At 31.1% G+C, this 25,628-nt stretch overlaps 1 protein-coding gene across 3 annotated transcripts in view; it reads left to right on the top strand.

Moving 5' to 3' along the window:
- The window catches only part of LOC145322788 (protein abrupt-like), a 123,438-nt gene that overhangs the window by 58,924 nt on the left and 38,886 nt on the right, over nucleotides 1–25,628 (top strand). For all 3 annotated transcript variants that reach the window (XM_080165051.1, XM_080165049.1, XM_080165046.1), the window contains exon 3: nucleotides 16,732–16,768. The gene's annotated coding sequence lies outside the window, so the exon portion shown is untranslated. The remainder of the gene's footprint in view (nucleotides 1–16,731; nucleotides 16,769–25,628) is intronic.

Genomic DNA, 25,628 nt, shown 5'->3' with positions numbered 1-25,628 from the left:
CGCAAGGACAATGATTTTGCACATGAAAAAAATCCAATTTGGCATTTATTAACTTGTCGAAAAGTAAATCAAATGGGTTGACTAAGGAGCTGTAATAACTATTCAAAAATATTGGGCTACTTCTGCGGAAATCTTCTAAAAAAATTCAACCGTCTGTCCTAAATAGAAGCCGAGAAAATTAAGTTTCCCCAGATTTTTCTGACAGACATACAGACGGATATTTCAAACTATATTTAGAGAAGTTGCGCTATTAATAAAAGACATTATGTCAACTAAACTACAATGTGTTCTTTTTTTTTAGTAGCAAAGCTGCTCTATAATTGATATGACCTTCTTTATGTCTGTATTTACCTGGTATTTTTTTCTAACGGTTTTGAACAAAAGATCTCGTGATTTTCTGTTTTTCCACATCTGATCATAAAATTTATTTGTCCGTTTGTCCATCTATGATTTTATCTGCTTCGCTACTTTTGAATGTTGTCATCCTTGTTTATAGTTGAAAGAATTATTTTACTGTAAATCTTTCTTAAAGAATTAGAATTCAAGACAGAAATTCATTGAGTTTTAACTTATGTCACTATTTAAATTTGTTTTTCTGTAAACTATTTGTAAAAGAATTCTTACAGATTTTTTTATGGTACATTTTTCTTTTATATTATCATGTTTTCTTTTAATAATTAGTTAGATAGTATGTTTTACTAGATTGGTAGTATCCATTAAGACATCGTAAACGGCTGCACCGAACGTTGCACTATTTTTATTGAAGTTTCTTATTGGTCCAGGGAAGGTTTTATGCCATTTAAGGTGTTTTATGACACTCCCCATTAGGAACATGGCCTAAGAACTCTAAGGTTTAAAAACACAAATGAATAATACGATGACAAAATAAATTTTTAAAGTTTTTTTTCAGGAAAGATTAATAACTATACTTGGGCAAAAGAATAGAAATATACAAACAGTTGGGAGGTTGAAAACTTATCCTCTTGTTGATAAAAACTGTGATTTTTTTTCAAATTTTACTTAGATTTTAAGTTTGAGAAAATTTATAGAAACATTTACTTACTTAGCCAACATGAAATATTAATATTGATTAGTATATTAAAGTAAAATAATAGAGGGGGTAGAGATGAAATAACTGTATGTTCACGGGTTCTTTGTATCCCGGCGGTAAACTACAACCTTGCAGAACCCTATACCTTAAGAAAATACAACCCTTTGGGGTCTTTCTAACCTTTATAAAACATAACCTAAAATACAATAAGATCCAAAAAATTAGTTTGTGGTTGATCTTCTATTTTTGATAAGCCACTCATCAAGGAAAGGGATATAAGCTCAGCCGCCCAACTTTACTTGTAGCATATTTTCTGCATATTTGTCTAATTGTTAGTGATGCAACGATTTCTCAAACATTAAAAAAGATAGCTTTTCTTTTGGCCAATTTTCAATGTTGCAGCTACTCTTAAGGCATTTTTTTGCAACAAAAAAATTTAACAAAAAGGATATTGACTTTTTCCCCTTGTCTCATTTCATCGTTTTTTTTTTATATTAAAAATAAACGTTACGTTACACAATGACAAAATTTTATATCAATAATGAACAGTTTGTCATTGTAAAACTTAATTCATTATTAGCTACTGTACTGTTGATGATTTTATTCTTGCTTTTATATTTATTACTTACATACACTGCAAAAATGATTTCTGTATATGATACTTTGAATATTAGAGTAAAACACTAAAGGGAGAAAGGGTTAAATAACTGTATCTCCCCATCGCAACCGCCTTGTGGAACCTTTCTATTGGGTCATTGAAAATAAACCAATGGTGTCACTTATATTTACACAGCCAAGTAGTAGAAAAAAATTCAGAAGCAGACGAAAGAGATCTTTGAAAAAGGAAGGGAGGTAGTTGTCTGTATATACATCTATACTATGTTCGTTGCATTAAATTTTAATCAATATCATGCATATTAAACTTTTTTGTTTTCGTCAAAGGATATTTGTATCCAGCAATGCTTACTAAAACTACTTGATAGTTTATTCATTTGATATCTAACAATACACCAATAAATAATTTAAGTGTTGAAAACACCTTAATTATAGCAAAGGTGCACTGTTATTTTTTTCCTTTGTTTTATTTTTCTAAATTACTTTTTAGAGTGTCCAGAATAAAATGAATTGCTCTTTCTGTCAAGGATAATTTCGTATGAAGCCTAATTTCTACTTGTATGTACATCAAAGGACACTCACAATTGAATTTCTAACATAAAGAAATATTTATTTATATGATACATCTCTACCAGGGTATACACACTTATACCTAATAAAGATTAAAAACTCTATCTGTCAGATTGTTGGCTTCTCAGAAGCCTAATTGTCTGTATGTTTTCTGGTCTGTCTAATATTAGTTTGTTGGTCTGCCCATCTGCAACTTTCAGGACAGATTTATTTATAAACATGCAGGTTTCATGTCATTTTCTGGGACGTAAAGAAAATGAATGAATACTCTAAGTAAACTAAATACAAAACTTAAATTGTCTGAGATATAAACTTTTACAAATTTTAATCAAAGGATAGAAAACACTCTTATCTTTATTAAACCACCTAGGGCTAGGGCCGAAGCCAGTAATAAAAAGAAAAGTAATAAACTAATGTCCTTTAAAGGCGGAGCATATCAGCACACACAGGCCCGAGACATTTTTTCCTGAAAATTTCACCGCTCCAATTGTAAGAATTAATGGGATTGGCCGAGGCACAGTGGTCTAGAATAGGCAATTTTTAAGGCAATACAATATCAATGTTTGTCAGCTAAAGTCATTTCTACATTTAAAGAAAGCCTTACATAGGTTCCTGAATGGTATAAGGCTATTTTATTTTTAGACTGGGAGGGTTTTAAGCTATTTTCTACCCATTTCTACCCCTTTGAATACAGAGCCACTAGATGAAGAAGGAGTCGAACCCGCTGGTAATAAAATGTATTTACAGGAATAACATTTTGTATTATTACTATCAAAAACCTATAGCCACCTTGCAATGCTATCCCTATAAAAATTATTACTTAATACCTATGTAATTTTATACAATTATTTATTAATTATTTTGTTTTAGGTAAGTTTTTTCAACATACTAACAAATTTAAATTGACAAAATTTCCCCTTGTGGACCAAAGTTTCTGGAGACATTTTGTCCTACCTTCCCTACATAATAAATTCATTACTTGTACATGAAACAATCCTAGTAGATTACGCCCAGGGATCCTCAGATGCTGATCAAACCGCATTCGCTAGTTGTCATTGAGATATAAGCCCAATCAATATAAATACTTTAAACAAAGTCAATGTTATGTGTTGGCTATATTGCACATGCAATAAAAGTAGCAATTGCTAGTATATTATTATACTTGCAGCTGCGCCTATAGCTTCTTGGGCTTTGGGATTTGATAAAAATTAGCCTAAAACCATCCCCTAACCTAAAGTTTAGCTTAAAATATCATAAAACATTTATATCCTGTCCTAAAGTGTAGAACTCAATCATCAGTTCAGTGGTTAGCGAGATCTTGACGGACAATTTTCATTCTATTATTTATAACGCTATTTGCATAATGATTAACCCTATAGTCAATATAGAAAATATTTGCGGATAAAAATTCCTTTCAGCGTACAGCTGCTAGTAGCATTAAGCAAATAATTAGCAATTTTTTGCAATATTTTGCAAATTTTAGAGAAAAATATTTTTGTATTTAGTAAAATATTTCGTTCTGATAACTTATTGTTTTAACTGAAAATGTATACATAAAGAAATAAAAAAGTGCTGTTATCTCTTTAAACAAATTGACCAAACAACGATTTTATCTTCAAAAAAGCGTAATATAGTTTCGGGTCAGGTTTTTGCCTCTTTTTGTTAGGTAGCGATGGGTGTTTAAGTTTAACACTCTTCAAGAGAAAATATCCATAGAAAATCTTGTATAAGCATCTATTAAATGTTAGTTTATTTAGAAATATTTACCAAAAGACATTTTAAAGTAAAAAAAATCAATTTTTATTGATTATTTGGTCTTATTCTAAGTGATATGACACACAAAAAAAGTATTTTAACATCTTGAACTTTATTTATATTTTTACCATTTTAAACATAAAATATATTTTCCTTACTCTAACTTTGATTTGAATTTGTCAAGATTTCGGGGAAATCAAATTTAATTGCAATTAACAATAAAACAAAGATGATGACATTTGTAAAACAAAACTTAAAATAAATTGTAGCTTATATTGTAGGTTAACAGACAAACAAATTAGATTTAGTCAAAATATACATAATTTGATATGTTTGAAGGACAGGATTGAAAAAAACAAAATTTATATTTCAAGATTCAAACCTGTTCTTATGTAGCTTGAAATCATTTTTTAGGATATAATTATATTTCATTTTCCTATGTCTATATCCCTGAATTTGAAGTAAACATTCTTGATTTAAACACAAATATTTAGCACATTGCTAAAAAGACTAAAAATAAATTAAGGGAATGTTATTTTTTTTCAAAATTTTAAAACAGGGAATATTATTTTTAATTCTACAGTAATTGTAATTCTAGTGAAGCTTCTCTATAACTGAATAATATCAGTATGTCTGTCTGTTTAAAAAGATTCATATAAATGATTGTGACTTCCTTGTTCATTGACATATTTTGACAATTAAAAACTTAAAATAGCAGAAATCTTAAGAGGTTTATAACTAATTATTGCTGCGCTAATAATTGACAAAATCATCCATGTTATATGATTTTAATAATTTAATTAAAAAGCATTAAAATCATGTACTTTGGAAAATAAAAAAGCTTGATAAAAATGTATTTAAATATATATAGCTATATAAAAAAGGCCCAGGGCAAGCATTAAAAAAAAGTATATTTGCATCCTACCCGCCCTTTCCCATTTTTTTTATACCAATTATCAACCACAAAACTAAATCTGTTGTCCAATCTCCCCCCTCCCCCCCTCCCCTCAATATCCTATCTTTAAAATCATCTTCTCTCTTTTTTTTAATCGTGAGGATTCCCCCTTTTTTGTTGTCTGTCTCAATGGTGTTTCTTGCACTATTAAAAACTACACTTTTTGTCGTCTTTTCTGACATTGAATGGATAGAGAAGTGGGAAGGGGAGAAAGGGAAATACAAAAAAAAGAGCAACTAAGGATGTGGGGGAGGGGGACTACTCAACATGTGCACAAAAAGTGCGCGCCTGGGTCATGGTTGAAGGGGCGCGAAAATGTCCCCTCGGCCGCACCGAGTTTCGCGGCGCAGCAAGCCGTTAGCTATTTTTGGGTGTGCGACGATATTATCAGTATCTGCTTTAAAAAGGGAAGGAGGGAATTTATGTTGGGTCAAACATTTGCTTAACTCATACCCCCTTCCTCTTTTTTTTCATTTCCTCGTTGCCTTTTTGCTCTTTTATTTGGAGAGGGAAGGGGGATGGGGCATCCCCACCCATTAGCCAACTTTTTACTTGGCTACTTGCGACAAAAGTACTCTCTGCATACATTCAATGGTAACAAGCGCAAAAAAGGGGAAGGATACTTTTAGTACACAGCCCGAGGGGAGTAAGTTGAGTAAAGTAGTTTTAGGGGGAGTGGGACCCGAGCCTAGGGCCCCCATGGATGCCTAGCTGGTCCCCTTTTAAATAGGGGAATGGTAAGAAGGCCTAAAGTAAACGGATGGGTCATGAGATGAATTGTGTATATTGTGTAGCAAGCATTACATATTTTAATTGTGGGTGTATGTGTGTGTGTGTGTGTGTGTGTGTGTGTGTTTATGTGTTTGATTGTCTTGTAGGCCTTAGGGTCGGGGCAAGGACCGGACAGGGGAGTGGGGGTAATAATGATTGAGGTAGGTAAAAATCTTTTGTGTTAATGCCTAAAATCCGGCTTTAAAGTGGAATATAATTTACTCGTCTACAATATACAAAAGGTGGGCCTTAAATTCCGCTAAAGTGTCGTTTATGCAAGGTGTTTCATATTTGCAAGAAACTACAATTGTAAATAAAAGTTTCTGTTGAAATCGATGGGACAAAGCCATGCGGTGCTTTGGGATAAATGAAATAAAATGCAAAAAAACTGAACTTAACCTAACTAACAGATCAAAATCAAACTGCAATCCTATGAGGAATTCGTCTTTAGTTTAATTTATAAGACAATTGAGGGCGTTCAAATTGGCTGTATTAATAATTTGTTCCTATGATTTGATTATGTGGTAAATTTGGGGGTATTGATTACACACCCTCCAATACACAAAACTCATTTACACCTTCTCCCCACCACCCCCCCTCAACCACAATTTTTTTTTTGAAATGTGTAGGGGGATGGTGGGGGGTAGGGGCAAATTATAGAAAATTACCTCTCCCTTTTTTTGTATATTCGCCACGATTTCAAAGCCATTTTTTGAGAAATGTTACAAAAATGGTGTATAGGCCTATTTATACATTACATCAAAGGGAGACTATTCTAGTTCAACATACAAAGGGACGAAAAAATATCAAAAATTTGAGGGATCTCAATGGAGAATACATTGATATGGATAAAGGTAATTGATCGAAAAGCTTGTGCTGATTTAATGAAATAAAGTTTTTTTTTAACAACGAATGAGAGTTACTTTTAGTTCTATTTACCACCCAATGTTCCCGTTTCCAGTAAAATAAAACTAGAAATAAGAACAGTAGATAAATATACAGTAAAAACATAGAAAAGCTTTAGGTATATTTAGTAAATTTGAAAAGAAAAATACAATTAAAACCAAAATTTGTGATAGATGCATTAGAATAAAACACTAGAGGGAGAAGGGTTAAATAACTGTATCTCCCCATCGCAACCGCCTTGTGCAACCTTTCTATTGGGTCCTTGAAAATCAACCAATGGTGTCGCTTATATTAACAAAGCCAAGTAACAGAATATAATCTAGAAGCAGACGAAAGAGGTATGAAAAAGGAAGGGAGGTAGTTGTCTGTACTTACATCTATACTATAAATCTCTTGATATTGTTAACAAATCTCAAAGTTTGACTAAACATAATTTTCCAAAAAGTATGAGTTTCCTTTGGAACAAGCTTTAACATAAAATTTCTACATACACACAAATCTTTGATTGGAATTTTTAAATAAAGAAAAACTTTCTAAATACTTGATGCTCTGCTCTTATATCAGTGTGTGTGTTTGTGTGTGTGTGTATGTGTGTGTGTGTATGTGCATGTGTGTGTATGTGCATGTGTGTGTGTGTATGTGTCTGTATAAAAAACCATATATAGTATCAATGCCTAGTAATATTAAATCTTTGATGGAAGGGGGGGGGGGGGGGGTTGGATGTACAAAATTCCATAAGGTGGGGGGAGGGGTAAGACATCATGCAGCTTTGGTTATAGAAAATTAAGAAATGGTATTTAAATGTAAATTTTGGAATTGTATTCATAATAACTTGAATTAAAGATATTATTAGAAAGTTTTTTTTTCATTTAATACTAAAACAGCTTTTTATAAATCAACCACAAATGAATCACGTAAGTTTATCTGTCCCTAAAGGAGAGTTATATAGAATGACAGTTATTTCCTTGTTTATTGATGGATTTTAAGAATTGAAACAATGAAAAAGCTTCACACGGACACAAGGGCGTCAAAGCTTTTTCATTTTGGGGTGTGGAATCTTTATATCATATAGGCAAGGACGTCCAAGCTTTAATTTTTTTTTTGGGGGGGGGGGATAAAAATTCAAATTTCAAAATTTTGGGGAGGCCTACAATACCCCCAAATTCATTTTAGGGGGGGGGTGTAATCACCCCTTTACCCCCTACCCCCATTAGACGTTCTTGCAAGGACATTAAAATTATTAAATTACGTTGTATATATTTTTAATATGTCTTACATAATGGAACGAAATTACACACATACGGACTGAGGAATCCTAGTTACAGAGCAGCTGTACTACTTATTATTAATTAATAAAAGATACCTTTCAAGCTTAATCTGAGGGATAAGTCTAAAGACAAATGTTAAAATGATTACTAAATTAAAGAACATAATCTCTTTATATTGTAACTAGAGCAATATTAACCCCCCGTCAATAATTTAAATCAAACATTTAATGATAAAAAAACTTAAAAGTATAATAATGCCCCGTAGATATAGGCTTCTGTTAGTATTGCCTAGGAAATATGGATGATAAATTCATTTATATTCCCAATTATGATATACAAAATTACCACTGTAGTATGTATTACATTTATTTATACATTGACAAATGGGGTTGGGGCTAATTCACTGATGTTTCACTTTAAAAAAAAAAGAAATCCAGCAAATTAAGTATTAATGACATATGTTATAATTTTAATCCTTTTTATAAAAGGATGATAAAATTCATAACTAATAGCAACATAAGAAAATTGTAAATATTGTTTACTAAAAGCTTAAAAATTATGAAAAATCATATAAATAACTAATTAAAACGGTCAGGTCTATTTTTAAGAATGTAATGTTTAAAATATCATTTTAAAAATAAAATATGAAAGAAATGTAATATTTGCAAAAATGAAAATAAAGGCATTTTTTTCACATCTTTTAAAATATCTTTACAACATTACACAAGTAAAAAAAATTTAGAAGCAAACAAACAAAAAATAACAAAAATATTTTTTTGTTATCTTAGTAAATCAAGTTCTGGATTTAAATAACTAATTGCTAGAAAGAATCATCTTTTACTGAGCTTTTGTCTATAAGTTCTAATTTTACATTCTGATGTTTTTTTTTTTAAATTGTACTCAATTTATCAACAGATCTATAGTATAGAATTATATACAGACAACTACCTCCCTTCCTTTTTTAAAGATCTCTTTCGTCTGCTTCTAATTTTTTTCCGCTGCTTGGCTGTGTTAATATAAGCGATACCATTCGATAGTAGATTTTTACAACGACCTAATAAAAAGGTTGCACAAGGTGGTTGTGATGAGGAGATACAGTTCTCCCTCCAGTGTTTACTCTAATAATTTACCTTCTCCCATATTTTGAAGTCACGGAGTAGCTTTGTTATTTAAAGAAAGAAAGAAAACTAGATGGATATGAATCCTTTAATATCCAAACGGCTTAGTAGTAGATGCATGTGTGTGTGTGTGTATGTGTGTGTGTGTGTGTGTGTGTGTGTGTGTGTGTGTGTGTGCACAGCCGGTGAGCATTAGGCAAGCATCCTATACAGTAAGAGAACATATATCTTAATTTAGAATCAAAATATATATTTTTCTATTATATAGATATACATCGATGATACATATACATATATACAGGTATAGACTATAGAGATGTATAATGATGTAAATGTTCAAAATTAGGCCTATTAAAGATATCATATGCTATTAAATTTTAAGATTAACAAGGATGACAACATCCATAAAAGCTAAGCTCTGAAACGGTAGGAAAAACGAACATCAACACAACACTTGTAGTGTGTCAGAACTGAACAATCAGAAATAGAAATTAAAATTTCGAAACAAATTTTTAAGTAAATTAGTTGAAAACTACTTAAATATAGAATAATTGTTTTGGACTTACTTACATTTTTAAGAATTGATTATAGAGATACTTCACTGATAACATTGTACTTTGTTGTCCTAGGAATCAGTACTCCAAAAATGAGACCAATCGGATAATTTTATGACATAAAAATTTGTTGTGAAAAAGTTAAAAAGCAACATGTTTCAAATAGACGTACGGACTTTCTGGCAATGTTTATAGAGTTACTTTCTAACTCGTACCTAACTCCTATAGGAATCATCATGCAAAGTTTAGATCGATAGGACAATTTTAACATGCCTAAATTAATGAAAAGAGCTATTCGTGACATACGGACGTACGGACCGACCTTAACTATTGAAAAGCTTCGCTTTTAAATAGGGTAGATGACCTAAAGCCTGCATTGTTATTAAGGGTTTGATTTCTGGCTAGATGCACTTAGATATATTTTTCAATGATTGAAGATGCGCAAATTGTCAAAGTACCGTTCTTGTAAGTTTTAATTAAAATTTCAATAATGAATTAATATTTTCTCTCTCTCTCTCTCTCTCTCTCTCTCTCTCTCTCTCTCTCTCTCTCTCTCTCTCTCTCTCTCTCTCTCTCTCTCTCTCTCTCTCTCTCTCTCTCTCTCTCTCTCTCTCTCTCTCAAATGCTAAGCATCGCACATTTTCTTTAATACCGATCTAAATTAGTTCTTTAACTAGGATTAGATGTTTTACTAAGGATTCACAAAAAAATGGATTCCTGTTGAACCCAAGTGCTCTTATTGTTTCATCACGATGGTCGATAAAATGATATACATCCCCAATAATGATATACAAAATTACCCATTCTGTAAGAACCGAGTAGCGGTTAAAACGTTTGGACACTCATCTTAATCAACCAACCAACCATCATTTAATGGCACCAAAGTTGTTAAGACAACGAATAAGAAAACGTTATTATAAAACTTAGGGGACTATCATAATAAACAGCCTAATGTCCTATACTTCCATCTCTATCAGACAAATTGTCTTTAATGGAAATCAATCGATAAAATGACATTCAAGGCCCTTTTTAATTTATACCCTTTACATGATATAATAAAATTATAAGACAATAACATACTTCCTCGTTTAACTTGGAAGAGAAAGAGGGGTAAATAAAAAGAAAGGGGTAACGTGTGTAAAGTAGAAATAAAATACATGAGATTAAAGGTATTATACCAGAAAAAGCAATTCTTTTTAGAAATTGATAATTTTAACTATTGTTTTTCATGTATTTTTAATTATTTTTATATGCAATTTATTTCAGAATTGAATAACATTTGAAATATTTTTAGTTTTATAGCAGCCTCAAAGAATTGTTCATAAAACACGAGTCCAAGTTGAGCAACTAGAGGAAAAGATGTAAGTACATAGCAGGACATAAGGCTAGAGAAAAGAAAAAAAATGTTTTTTTTCACTTATTTTCAATGATTCTTTGGACAAGATATAGTGAATTTGATTTTGTATAGAATTCTTAAGTTTCTTCTTTATTTAAATAATTCTACTCCAAAATTTCAATTCTGATAAGTGATAAAAGTTTTTTTTAAAGCAATTCAATTCTGCAATATTGCCTATTGCCTTGTCCCTGAATCCCTGATAAATAGAGTAAGTCCAACCCCGGATCAAGTACTTAATAAACTTTTACAAGTAATTTTCAAGTAGGTTTACTGAAAATCCGCAAAGTCCTCTAATCTAAAAAGGGACGTCAATATCCCCCTCCCACTTTAAAAAAAATATTCTTTTGGGTTAGGTCATTGTTTAGCAGCCCTGCAGGTTTTTAACACTTAATAGATTAATTGAAATCCATTGATGAAGGGTGGAGGGTGGGAGGATGTCACACTTTAAATTAAGAGATTATAAAAAAAATCTTTTAGAGAGGGGATTCAATAGAAACAAGTTCATATTTTTTCTAAGCTTTACTTTCTTGTATAAATTGTCTACGAAGATGTAAATATGAAACCCTGTTCTGTTGGCCCTTGAGGAAAAAAAAGTAGGACTTATCCGTCGACAACTGTCTATAAAACCGTCCCAAAAATATGAACACAGTAATAGTGTCTGACTAATTATGACGTAACAAAAAAAAATTAGCCAATGAGAGGCGGTTATTGACCAACGGTAAAATTTATATTAGCCTCTCATTGGCTAATCTTTTTTGTTAGGTCATAATCAGTCAGACACTATTACTGTGTTCCAAAAATATACATTAATTTACCTAATACTATAAACTATTATAAAAAATCTCGTAAAATGTATGGTCCTTAAAATAATTGTTGTTTTTTCCAACTTGTTTTTATCTATCTTTCATTCATTAAATTCCAGCTCCCCAAAACTTTAAACAGTAATCAATTTTATTTTTCCGTTCCCAAGTTTTTGTTTGTGGACAAGGTTTAACCTAAAATATTTGAAAGTAGAACCAAAGATTGAGATGATAAGCCCGACTCTAATTGTTCCAGAATTCATTAAAAACAGAAATACCTACAATTGGCTTTTTAAAATAAGGACTTAACAGTTCCCCATTTGCTTCATAGAAACCTACTAAAATAAAAACTTTTTGTACAAGATTTTAAATTTATGTTAATTCATTCCGATAGGAAATTTATTGCAATTATTGCCACTTCCAATTAGATCCTTTTTTCTTCATTTTCCATATTCTAAGCTACAATAGGCAGAAATTCTTATCGTACGCTGCATCCTTTGAAAATATAAATCTATGGAAAAAAACATTACTACTCGGCTCTATATGTAATTCTCTACATATGTTATAACAGATTCAGGCCAATTCTAAAGTATAATAATCAATGGTTCAAGTTTCTAATTTTGTATGCATGAAATATGAAAAATTATAAATGAGGAATGATCATATTTACATCTATAAGAGATGAAAAAAGGTCGATGGCCCTCTTACAAATTCCTCCCCATTTTATGCAACTTTAATTTCCCTTTTTATTTCCTGCTCCCTCAAATTCCTCCCCCCTAAACTAAGAATTGATGATAATATACAGGGTGTTTTTTTTTTTTTAAGCGAAGCTTTTCTATAAATAGGGTCGGTCCTTCCGTCCGTACGTCCGTAACGGATAGCTTTTTTCGTCAATTTAGGCATGTTAGAATTATCCTATTGATTTCAAACTTTATGTGATTGATTTTATACAGATTCCTAGGACAACAAAGTAAATTGTTATGAGCGAAACATCTCTATAGTCAATTCCTAAAAATGTACGTATGTCCTGCATTAAAGCAGTTTTTTAACAGATCTACTTACAATTTTTTTTCGTTCGACTTTTATAAATTTATATTCTGACACTCTACTTAAGTGTTAATGTTCATTTGTATTGAAGTTTCAGAGCTTCGCTTTACATTGTTGTTATCCTTGTTAACTTAAATAAGTACAGGAAATAAAGAGAACAAAATGTTTTTTATCTTTATCAGAACGATCATTTTTTAAAAAAATTTTAAAGATCTTAATGTCAAAATTTATTAGAAGTACCTGATTTACTAAATTCTAAGTTTGTAAGAATAATATCATATTTTGGGTTGTATAACTTCGTTTTAGGACCACATAGATGCTGGATTCTTTGGTTAAAAAGTAAGGTTTTAAAAATGGTACAATTTATATGATATACCCTGTAAAATATATATTGAGCACACCTTTACATAAAAATGTATCTGTATAACAACCCCCCCCAAAGTTGCCCCCCCACCACCCCCTGTAATATTTTTACATCTAGTTAAATTTTCTATATTTATGGAAAAAGTGCGCACCCCCCCCCCCCGTTCCTTGCCCCTATGGACCCTGCCAACCCCCCACGCACACGCGCTCCTCTATTGATAACTGTGATTGAAGAAAATAATGATGTATGATGAGCCTTAGATGTGTATACAGGCTAATATTTTCAACAAGCTACGTCGGCCGCTTATTTTTCTTGCGGATGGATGAAAATTTATGCGGATATTTTGCGGATTTTTTGGGAAATTGTGCAAATCTTACAATATTGATCAATTTCAATTATTAAAAAGAAAATGCGGGAATTGTAAAAAGAAAATGGCGGCTGTCGCACCCTTGATTCCCTCATGCAGAGTTATAGGCCAGGGGAATCTAGACCCGGAAAAATTGAGGGGGGAGGGGGACCTGTAATGGTTGTCTTTTTATAAATAAGATAAAAATGATTGAGGGCTTTTGGGCATTGGGGGTGGGTTAAAAAATGGGCAGATTTGATGCGCCCCAGGGTGGAGATTGGAGCAATCTTATAGGAGGAAAAAGGGGATGGGGGAAAATGTTATGGATTACAAAAAAAGACGTTTGCCAAAAGGGCATCAAGAGAAACTTTTTCATAAGTAAAGCATGTTAATCAAAAATTCTGAACTATTTTTAACGCATATGTTAATAGTTTTTTTTTTGGTTAGGTTTCAAAATTAATGAGGTTTCTTAAATAATGTAAGTAGGTGCATCTATTTTTCATGGATAAAACAATGAAAGAAAAATTAATCTTCCCCTCATTTTTTTAATTCTGTATATAGAAGCTTAAGGATATTGACCAAATTGGATTCTGATGGTAAAGAATGTTGTTGTTTGTTTGTTAACATCTCGCAAATGACCTAACCAAAAGAAATCTTCATTGTAGGGTCTTAGGATGATTTTAGGCTATTTTATAATTTTTTATTTAATTCTTATAGTGGTTTAGGTAATTTTATGGCGCTACTAACTAAGTTTTGCTGATCTAAACTAAAATGAATTTTTACAACATTACTGTTTTTTTTTGAGGGTTTGAAATGTAAACTATATTTTGCTTGTTTAATAAAAAAATCCAATTTACGACCTACCAAAAATTTTAGTAGGATTTGCTGACAACACACACCTCTCAACAACAACTAGAACAACCATGTTTAACAATGGCGGTGTTATTGAAAAGTCAAAATTTTATCAAATTTTAAAAATAGTAAGGGTTTTTAAAGCTTAATTACTAAACTGATTGAAGTCTCCGTTTTAGAAACTTCACATATAAGAAATTGTAGTTTTAGGCTATTTTGTTTTCAGATTTAAGTCTTTGGATGGTTTTAAGCTATTTTCTATCTCCACTGAATTTTCAGAGCTCCTAGATGCTAAAGGCGCTAGAAATTAATAAAGCACAAGAGAAAAGAAGTTAAGTAAAGGATAAGCTATGAAATGTCAACAAAAATATCATTAAATATTCTCTAGCTTCTAATTTGATCACTAGCTTTTGTAACTACCAGGGTCAATTTTCAAATATAAAGTCTGATTTGTCTTATAAACAAGTTATAGAGAAGCTTTGATTATATTTAAAAACAACCATTTCTGGGTTTAACTTTTTTATACTTGGAGAAGGGGACAACAAGGGGTGATACTCATGTAAAAAATGAGTAAGGGGGTTGAAGTTGTAAAATTATATTTGCTTTTTAAATAGCATTACAAATTTGGACACCTCAATAAACAAAGAAAAAATTTTATAAATGATATTTTATTATTTTTTAATTCATCCTAAAGTTTGTTATTCCACAAAAAGACACTTAAAATAAGAATATGTATTCCAAAAAATAGTAAAATTTCAAGATTTCTATCTATGTAAAAACAGGGTTAAATATTTGATGTTTTTTTTGAGATTTGGAAAAAAAAGTTTAGAGGTGCAATCATATAAGCAAACATAACATATAATATACAAATAGTAAAGTTTTTAGGTCCTTAGTAAATATCTCTTAAATGGCTGCACTAATTCAGGCTTTTTGGGTAAGCATACTAGTCCCGAGGTATTATAAGATTTTAAATATCTCCCTCTAGGTCAGAAGACCCTAAAGGCTAGGGGAATATCAGTATAGCAATTTGGATGTTCCTTTAAGGAAACATTATATATGACATGATATGGTTTAATGCCATTTTCCTGGATCACAGCCCCTATAACGAAAACAGTATTAAAGACTTTTTAGCATTTTTAGCAAAATAAATATATTCACCCCTTTTCCAAAGATGAAATGAATACGATTCTTTTTGCGAAGACAATAATGTCTTTTTGCTTAAAATTGTAAAGGTGTCTCTCTCTCTCTCTACTCCACCACCGCAAGCAAACATGTTTCTTTCCAACTTTTTAAAGGTTGAAATAAAACCTTTTATGCACATTTTTGAGGGATCTTAAAGATAAGAGTCAATTTACTTTTCAATAGTGAGGCAAGATAGCAAAAACTGTAAAATACGAATAAGATGCAAATTTCTGTAAAAAAAAAGTGCTTAAAATAAAATCTTTTGCCTTTTTTCTCTTATTCAATAGTAGAGCTACTCTATACCCATGGAGGGATGGTAATTTAGGCAGGGAGTGAGGGGGCATTGGGCTGTTTATTACACTAGTCCCCCAAGTTTTATAATAACATTTTCTCAACAATATTGGAGTGTCGAAACGTTTCAACAAATAATAGTAACCTATAGAAGGGCAATTTTGTGTATCATTATTGGGGATGTACATCAATTGATTGGCCTTTGTTTTATCCCTTTAAATCCCTCTAATTAGATCTCCCTTCGCTTATATCAATTTATGTTAAATTAATTATTAAAAATTAGGCTTTTGAAATTTCGAAAACATAAATTTATTAAATTTTGTACGCCTTCATAAGAAAATATTACGGATTTATAAAGAATACCTGCCAAACATGTACTGTTATATTGTCTGCTATTGTCGCTGCGCTACTTTATGTGAAAACAAGCATTATTATCCTTGTTTAAAATTTGATTTTGAATGACTTGGAATGCAAAATTGTTTTTATAGTTGGATGATATCATTGCAAATAAAATATGTAAATAAAGTGTTTAAAAACATTATTATACCTACAGCATTTTTTTGGCATTTATACTTTTTTTAAATTTATGACCATTGCGTAAATGTATTGTATATTGTGCTTTTAGCAAACTATGAATATTGTACTTTACAATCGAGCATATGACTATTTTTATTAATTAAATAAGTATCCATCTTATTCATACGCTTGCAGAATGTCAGAACTTAATAAGCATTTAAAACATTAAATTCCAAACAAAATTGTAAATAGATTTGTTGCTAGCCGTTACGGACGGACGTACGGACCGACCTCAATTACGCACTGAAACGCTATGTTCATAGAAATTTTTAAAATACAACGAATTCTTTTTAAAAACCTATTTTTTATTTCAGATGTTTTGAATGCTAAAGTCACAAATGCTAACCTTTGGTAAGTGATTCTTCTATCAATTAAAAAAGCAGACCTTAGGCTTTCACCTAAACTTATTTTTAGACCATTAGTTCTAAAACGGGAAAATAATATAACTTTAATAAAACCTTTTTGACATAAAAAATGCTTACATATTTGGGTAACCGCAACGAGGTACAATCTACCTTGTTAAATTCTTTTTATCGGGTTTGTCGTTTATGCTTTAAAAAAATACCAAAGCTACTCAAAAGTTATTAAATTGTAAAATGTAAAGTTTTTTGTTTGAAGCAAAATATCTCTAAAAACAGCTGTTCTTATTTGTCAGTATAGCTTAGAAACCGATTAATATCCTCTGGATTAAAACGGTTCTCAGCCACACTGAAAAATCGTTTATAGTATTATATTTTATTAGTATTAAATTTTCCACGAATATAAAAATAAAAATCATACAATTAATACCATTTTTGTTATCTGTGCCTCCTTTTCCTCACGACTACCAAAACTGGTTTTAATCATAATTCTTTCATCTTAATGTGCGTGGAAAGCTGTCTATAATACGATTAGATATATGATGGCTTGGCTGCTTTGGAAAAAAATTCTTGTTTCCGTTTTACAAAAAAAAACTTAAAACCCCAAAACCACACACACGTTCATATAAGCTTATTTATTAATATTCAGTTTATTCAGTTCTGACACTTTACTAGTATTAATGTCCATTTGTCTAACCGTTTCAGTGCTTCGCTTTTATGGATGTTGTCATCCTTGTTTTATTAAACAAAAGGTGTAAAACTGAAAAACCATATCTAACAAGGATAAGATACTATGGAGTGGCGAAAAACCTTGTCGTATTATTTTTCCTACCGTGTTTATAGATATAGTCCATGGAAATGTTAAAAAAATTCTCGATTTGAACTCTATTTCTCAAGCCATAAAAGTGGATATAAAATATTTTATATTAAGGTGAAATATTTGTTATTTCAAAAATAAAAAAACAGTCAATTTTATAACCTTAGGAGAAAAGTGATCAAGTTGGTTTCGGGCCAACATCAAATTGACCCTAGAATACACACACTTCTTGCCAGAGATAACGTAATAATCAATCTACTAGAAAACTATAACTACAATGTAACGCTATTCCAAAAATGACATAATGATTACTTTAGAGAGAAGATATTGGACTGTAAATTATAATGGTACCCAAAGTTTTATGAACAATAATTCGTTATCACATTCGTTTCCTTAAATTAAAACTTTGGTTACTTTTTAAAAAATCATGATCCTTGTCAAAACCTTTTCACTTATTATTTTAACCTAGAGAAGGGGTAATTTTGTTTATTACAAATGGGGGATTACAACAAATTGTCGTTCATGGTCTTATCCTTTAAAACCCCTGGGTTTTAAGATAATAGTATTGCTAAAACATTAAATTAACCGTTCCCCTATTCCTGATATTATAACACATAGTTTTAACCATTCAAAAAAAATAATTTCACTTTGGCGGCTGCACTTTGTGCCATCTTGGGATAAAATATTTTTTGTTTTGTTTTTAGTGCAGCAACTCTGTAAGCAAAGATATGTCCGTTTGGTTGAAAGGAAGAAAACCATTTTATTATTTTATTGTTTATAATTGTTATATTTGCTGATATTCAGTTAAAACTTAAATCAAATTAACAAAACTAACTTAAACTAAATTATCCGATCATAGACCATTGTTAAATCTTTTGATATTAAAAAAAGCCTTCCCATTATTATCATATTTTCCCCCAAAACATTCAATTCAAAAAAGGTCTTTTGTATTGAATCAGGTTTTTAAAAATGTGACAATGATTGGCCTGCTTAGGGACAGGGGTGTGTTAACGGAATAAAATAAATTTTGCCTCCAAAATTTTTTTATGATTATCGTTTTACACTATTGGATTTGCCCTCAGCATCTTGGGAATCTTCATTGTGAGAGAAAGAACAGGAAAGGCCTAAAACCATCTCAACACTAAAATTCAACAATGAAATGGTCTAAAACAATCCCATTAACTATATAAAATTTTACTAAAATAGATAATTCAATGATAAAAGTAGAGGCAAAAGTCATCTCCAGGTGATATCCATTCCCTATACTAAAGTAACTAGAAGATACTTATAATTCAAAGATTATACCTGGCAAACCTTTTTACTTGACAATTCCACCTGCTTTTTGTTCTGTTGTTATTCCATAGGGTCAACACTAAGGATTAAATGGTAGGTAAGTGAGATAGCAGCAAAATTTTTTGAAAATCACATGATTCCTGCTATTTTTGGCGGTTTTTCTTGGTAGTAATGATGACCTTTTATTTGCCCCCACATTTTGTTTTGATTTATTTTGGTTTTTGGTTTTTCCTTTGCCAACATTATTCGGGTATAGTCCCTTTCGTCCCAAAAGGGGGCAATTCGTCGTATTTTAAAACTGGCTTTCGATAGGTTATTTTAGGTTAGGTTAGGTTATACTGGGTTAGGTGGTTGCCCCGCAGGGTTATAACTCCCCGCGGGGGCTAGAAATAGGAGAAAAGCTACTGTAGAAATACGAAGAAACGCTCTTAAGGAGCGTTGCCACGAAAGGGACTATACGCCATTATTCTTATAATTCTGAGCACTGTGTTTGGCAGTTTAGAGATCTTAAACACCACACAAATACTGGAAATTCCTTTACCTCTGTCTTTAAAGAGTCAACATAATTGGTACAATGCGACATTTTTCAAACCTCTCACTAAATAAACTCAAAACAATTTAGTGTGAACAACTTCTCAGAAACTCTAAGACACCATTTATGATAAACTAAACTATCCCTTCTCTATATTATAATTAATGGTCGAAAAGTTCGTAAACCTTGAGTTTGTTTAACCCCCCAAAAAAAGGATTTTTTAAAAGTCAATGAAAGGGGACAGGAATAATTTACAACCCCAATTTTTTCAATAAATCACTGAATATGACATATTTGTTCGATAGCTTATTGAATTTTTCAAAATAAAAATAAATTTTATTCTGCATTAGAGACAAAATTGATTTTAATTTCCATTTGTTTGAAAATAATCAGAATTTGTTAGCTGCAACTGATTAGCAAATAAAGAATAGAACCTATGCATAGGAGTAATCAACAATCAGGAAAATTATGCAGGGATAGGGGAATTGCAGTGAATAATTTTACAATCTTTAGTAGTACCTTGTTATTGAGAAGCTGTATTTAGTGCCCTAAGAAAAAAGGGATAGATGTCACAGCTTTTGGCCTACCTATTATATTGACGTCATAGTAGAAGGAAAGAGAAAGTGAAGGGGGAAAGAAACCCCCTTGAAAAGAGATGGGGTATAGGGTATTTCCTGACGTTAATATAATAGGTAGGCCAAAAGCAGTGACATCTATCCCCATTTTGCTATGGCTCTATAGACAGCTACTGTTTTTTATGCTTTATAGTTCAGGGTTAATTAATCAAAATTTGAATTGCTATTTTCTCATTCTTTTTGTTTCATATGCCCAACTTTATTGAGTGATTTGACAATAAATTTTGAAGAATTCATCTAATTTTCGGATTATCTGAAGCGGGGAATTAGATTTTTATACGAAATTTTATTCAATCAGTCGTGCTACTGCCAATAAAGCTCCTGTTAAACTTGGAGACTAACAAATAACATTTAAGAAATAATGTCTTAATTAACTTATGTTCAAAGAATAGGTGACAATTGAACATAAAATTACACTGGTACCCAAAGTTTTACATTCAACTTTCATTAAATCCATCACTTGATTGAAATCTTGTCTAAACTTTTCAACTAACAATCGGGTAATTTTGTTTATCACCAGTGGAGATTGTATATAAATTTATCGTTCATTGTCTTATCCCTTAAGGTTCATGCTCATGTTGTTATTAGTGTTAATAAACGTCGCCAAATTGTCTTAAACATACCTGAAGTATCCTTAGTCAAAGTGTATGACATTGTACAAAATGGTATTATGTTGATATAACAATAGCATTATAAGTTTAACACGGAGTCTTAGCTTTTTATTTGCAAATTTCCTATATGAACAGAATACATTAAGAATAATTTAAATATATATTCAGAAATATTACTCACAAAATAAAAACTTTTTTGGAAATAGGAAATTTTCGGTGCTCTTTCTTAACGTGCCTATTGATCATTGACCCCCCCCCCCCCCCCCCATTTAAATTTATTTCCTTTTTTAAACCCAATTTAATCTAAACTAACCTATCTGACCTTGCAAATTAATTTTCTTAGAAACTTATAACTTTTTTCCCTAAATAAAATAATTGTTTTGTTTTTTTAATTGAAGCAATCAAAGGTAATTTAACAAGGATGACAACATCCATAAAGAAAATCAAATATTTATAAAAACAAAAACAAAGCAGTTTTAAAGGGGACATACTAACGGACCAATCAAATCATATAATGAATACTTCACAGCACATTCAACCAATTCTAAAATAGGAGCCGAAAAGTCACGTTTACAACAGACATATAAATGGACATTTTGAATACTTTAGTAGCTTCGCTACTAAAAAAATATCTCCAAAGAAAAAAAAACAATAAAAAATTCCTTCTACCTCCACTAAAAGTTGTTTATTCCTCTGAGAAAACATGAACATATTATTTGTCTTACAGTCCATTAGAAGCAAGGCAAAAATACTTGAGCAACATATAAAAACATCAACAGCTAGAAATTAGTACAAGTTAAAACAATATTGTTGCACATTCTCACTTGACAGTTTTTTTTACAAGTTTTTAGCCGGCAGCTTTAAATGTACTAATGTCAGAGGCAAGGTAGGAGTAACAACGTTTTAGCTTCACTTTCATTCAATTTTAGTTTTAAAAAAAATAGAGTGTGCATTTTTATTCCCAAAAAATAGTTAAAAACCTGCAATAGGCCTACAAGAAGCTTAACTGTAAAGGAAAACCATATAGGTTCAGCGGTTAGCGAGATTTTTGGCTACGCACAAAATATTTTTGAATTTTGATTTAACTTTTCTTACACAAAATCACCAAAGAGTCAATAATACTAAGTTTTAGATTAATCAGATGATTCTTTCTTGCCCAAATTTAAGATGATCAATAATCAATTGCAACAATTTGAAGTTTTACTAAATTGCTAGAAAGCCAGTCCATTAATCCTGAAATTTGTGCTAAACATAAATATGTTTGCCATTTTTTGCTGGTGTTCTATCTCTTCCGCTAAATGTATCACTTTATAAAATCATCAAAACCGCAATAAGATACTTTTTCAAAGAGAGGCATAGTACAACGTACAGTATTTTATATTGATGAAAAAAGTTTTAAAAAGAAATTCTCTCCCTCGCTGGCAATCATAACATCAATCTACATAATTGGAAATTCTATTTATTATTGGTGGGAATGTACATTAATTTGTTGTCCATAGTCTTATCCCTTAAAATCCCTGCCCTTTCCCCTCCTTTTCCAATCTTCGCATTCTCTAATTCTAATGCCATTTTATATTTTTGCATACATATGCGGATTTGATAATGTGCGAAATTGATGGCACACCCCTTCTTTGCTCAGGTTAAATGCTCTTTCAACAGAAAATTCTAGGGATAAGCCAATTGTCACTAAATTGATGTACATTCCCAAAGTAATCCCTCTTGAGAATTAAAATTATTGGTGCAAAAGTTTGATCACTTCTAGTTTAAACTATTTAATAAAGGTTCCCAAAGTTTTTAAACAAACTAATGAGAGAATGTTTCTATCAAAACTTTGGGTACTAGTCCCTTTCCCCCCTGTCTTTCCAAGGTATTTTGTTATGATTATATTAAAAACTTGACGCGGTCTGCTTTTCTTATTCATAAATTTAGTAATGCAGCTTTCCAGTATGGCTTCGAATCCGTTTCTTTGCGCCGGATTAAAACAGGTTATAATCAACATATAACTACAATTGTCCTTGAAATAAAATAAAAATCTTGGAGATAATCCTTTTTTGTTGGCCCCAGAGTGACTGTAATCAAGTATATTTTTAAAAAATCATTTTTATACAAAACTATAATTCTTTAAATATAATTTTAGCATTGGTTAGAATAATGTGAGGGTTATTAACTCAAAGGCAAAATTCTGTTGGCCCAGTTATTCCTGAGATATATTGCTACTTACGGACGAATATTCAAGAAGTATTTGACTTATAGTATAAAATAAACTAAAAATATAAACGAGCGTTGATATAACTCTTTAACACATATCCAGGGAAGAAGGGGACATTGCACTGTAAATTATGCTAGTCCGCAATGTTTATAATAATGGTCTTATTAACTTCGTTGGCTCCTAAACTTAAGGACTTTATAAAATATTATTTTGGGATGTACAACCTTCAGAATCTAAACTTTTCCGCCAATAATTTTATTCTACAGAAGATATAATTTTATTATTGAAATTAGGGGCGTATGTCAATTTATATTCCATTGTCTTATCCCTTAAGATCCCTGTATATGCTCATTGTACATATATTTAATTTACATGTAAACTTATTCTAACTTGCAAAGGATGTGAAAATCTCACTTGGAATTTAGTTTTTGAAACTGGAGCGTAGCAACTCTATATCTTGATGATTAAGACTATTGACTAGTTGAGAAGTTAGGCACAAGGACCACAAATGAAATCATTTTTAGGAAAACATTATTTTTATGATTCAAAATAGGTTATGTATTGGCTAGAAAGCCGCCTCAGATATAGCCCAATTGTATTAGAGATTGATTATCTGATGCAGGGAGGGAGGGGACATTGAGCTGTTTTTTTTACAATAGTCACCAAAGTCTTATGATAACGTTTTATTTTTCGTTGGCTTAACAACCTTGGGAATCATTAGTGAACTTTGATTGGTGGGTTCATAGAGTTTCCAAACGTTTCAACCATTAATTGTAATCTACAGAAGGGGTAATTTTGTGAATAATCAATGGGGATTTACATCAATTTATCGGCCATAGTCTTATCAATTTAGATCCCTGTGTCTGGGGAGTGTTTGCTGCTTTGAACATATATCATTCTTGTATTAAGAATTGTATTTAGAATTTCTACTTGGAGTTTCTAAACCAAGGGAAAACTTGAAAACTTTACAAGTATTTAAATTTACATTTAGCTAAATTTTAATTTAGAACATAATTTTCCAAACATCAGATTCAATGATTCGTTTCCACCGGATAAGAACCGGTTCTGGACTGAAGTTTTTCCACGAGAAAGAAAATAAAATTCATAAAATAATTGTTGTCTTTTTTTAAACAAAAAAAATGGAAATGGAGGGGGTAGGGGACAGGGGTGATCTTTTCAGCTACCTTTTTACAAATACACATACAGATAAAATTAAAAATTATTTATACATTTCCAATTTATTTTGGAAAAACATCAATTAATATTCTAAAATCATGAAACAAATCTTGCCTGATACTTGGAATAAAGAGACACTACGGATTTTCATTTTTATAAGTCAAATATAAAGAAAATGTCTGTTTGTGATTTTATTTTATCATAGTCATTTATCGCATCGTATTATAGGCAGTTTTCCACGGATAGTAAATAAAAATGTAAGATTAATTCAATTGAGCTAATTTTATTAATATATGATTTTTGTGAAAAATTTTCCCTTATTTTTCAATATAGCTCTGAATTGATTCTAATCCAGCGGATTTTTGAAAAAAAAAAAAAAAAAAAGAGTTTCCTCTATCATGGTTGGCTGCCTAAAACCAGTATAATTAATGGAAACATTTACTAAATACTCAAAATTTGAGATAAGAAAAAAAACAGGTCACTCAAATAAATTGGCTTTTTTTTATAATTATGTTCATTTTTCATCAAAATTATTATTTGAATTTATCGGTGGTTTCCCTTAAAGAGCCTGGTCTAGCAAAGGAACCTACCCTCTCCTCTTATTTTGAAATAGATTTAAAAACGGAAGGGGTTAATTTTCAGGTTAGGTTATATTAGGTACTGGGTAGCCTAGCATGGTTAAGGCTCCCGCAGGGGTTAGTCACATGGGAAAATTAGGGGGAGGGGGGGGGGGGAGTTTATTTGTGATCATTATGGTCAAGTTTTCCTTTCCGCTGAAACTAAACTGGTTCTAATGAATCGTAGTAAAATTACATTCCTTCTATGGGGTAAAAATGTCCATAAAAAAGTAAATAAAAATTCTAGATATCTAGTATGATTCTATTTTGACACAAATTTCTTTAAAACAATCAATAATTTACATAGAGAATGTTATCTTTAAGAAAAAAAGCCAATCCGACTTCCTTCAAATTTTATTTCTAGACCTGATTTTTTGTTTAATTGAGCAAAAAAACATATTTTTTAGTTTCGTTATCTCTCTCTCTCTCTCTCTTTCTCTTTTATCTCTCTCTTTCTCTATCTCTCTCTCTCTCTCTCTCTCTCGCTGACACACACATTTACACCTACTTGGTCATTAAAAAGTCCAAACCGAAAAAGAGAATTTTTGTGACCCAAGCTAGATAAGGAATTGTACTTCCCCCAGTTGGACTTTGGCGCTTTCACATTATATCGACATTTTATTATGGTAAATTTGCCTCCATTACAGATAACGATAATTTGTAAGCTACACTTTATTTTAAAAGTCAACATAAACCATTGAAATTGTGTGCCATAATAATGGTTCCTCGTCTAACAGGGGTGTGTATGTGTTAAATAAATAAAGTGGTAGCCGAGTAAGATGGGTAAAAATGGTTTAATCTTTGTTTTTTTTAATGTATTTGAAGCAATAAAATTAGATTTATTGGTTTTTAAATAACATTTGGGTACTTGGAAAATAAATGGTTGTTTCGCCCTTATCCCCCAAACCCCTGTTTTTCATTTCTTCATACCTTTTACCTATCGCCTATAACGAAATTTTTGC

The sequence above is a fragment of the Acartia tonsa genome, chromosome 6, assembly GCF_053477335.1.
Source record: "Acartia tonsa isolate MP-2025a chromosome 6, ASM5347733v1, whole genome shotgun sequence".
In the NCBI taxonomy this organism is placed as follows: Eukaryota; Metazoa; Arthropoda; class Copepoda; order Calanoida; family Acartiidae; genus Acartia; species Acartia tonsa.
The sequence above is the reverse complement of the archived record's forward strand: the minus strand, read 5'-3'. Positions and strand labels throughout refer to the sequence as shown.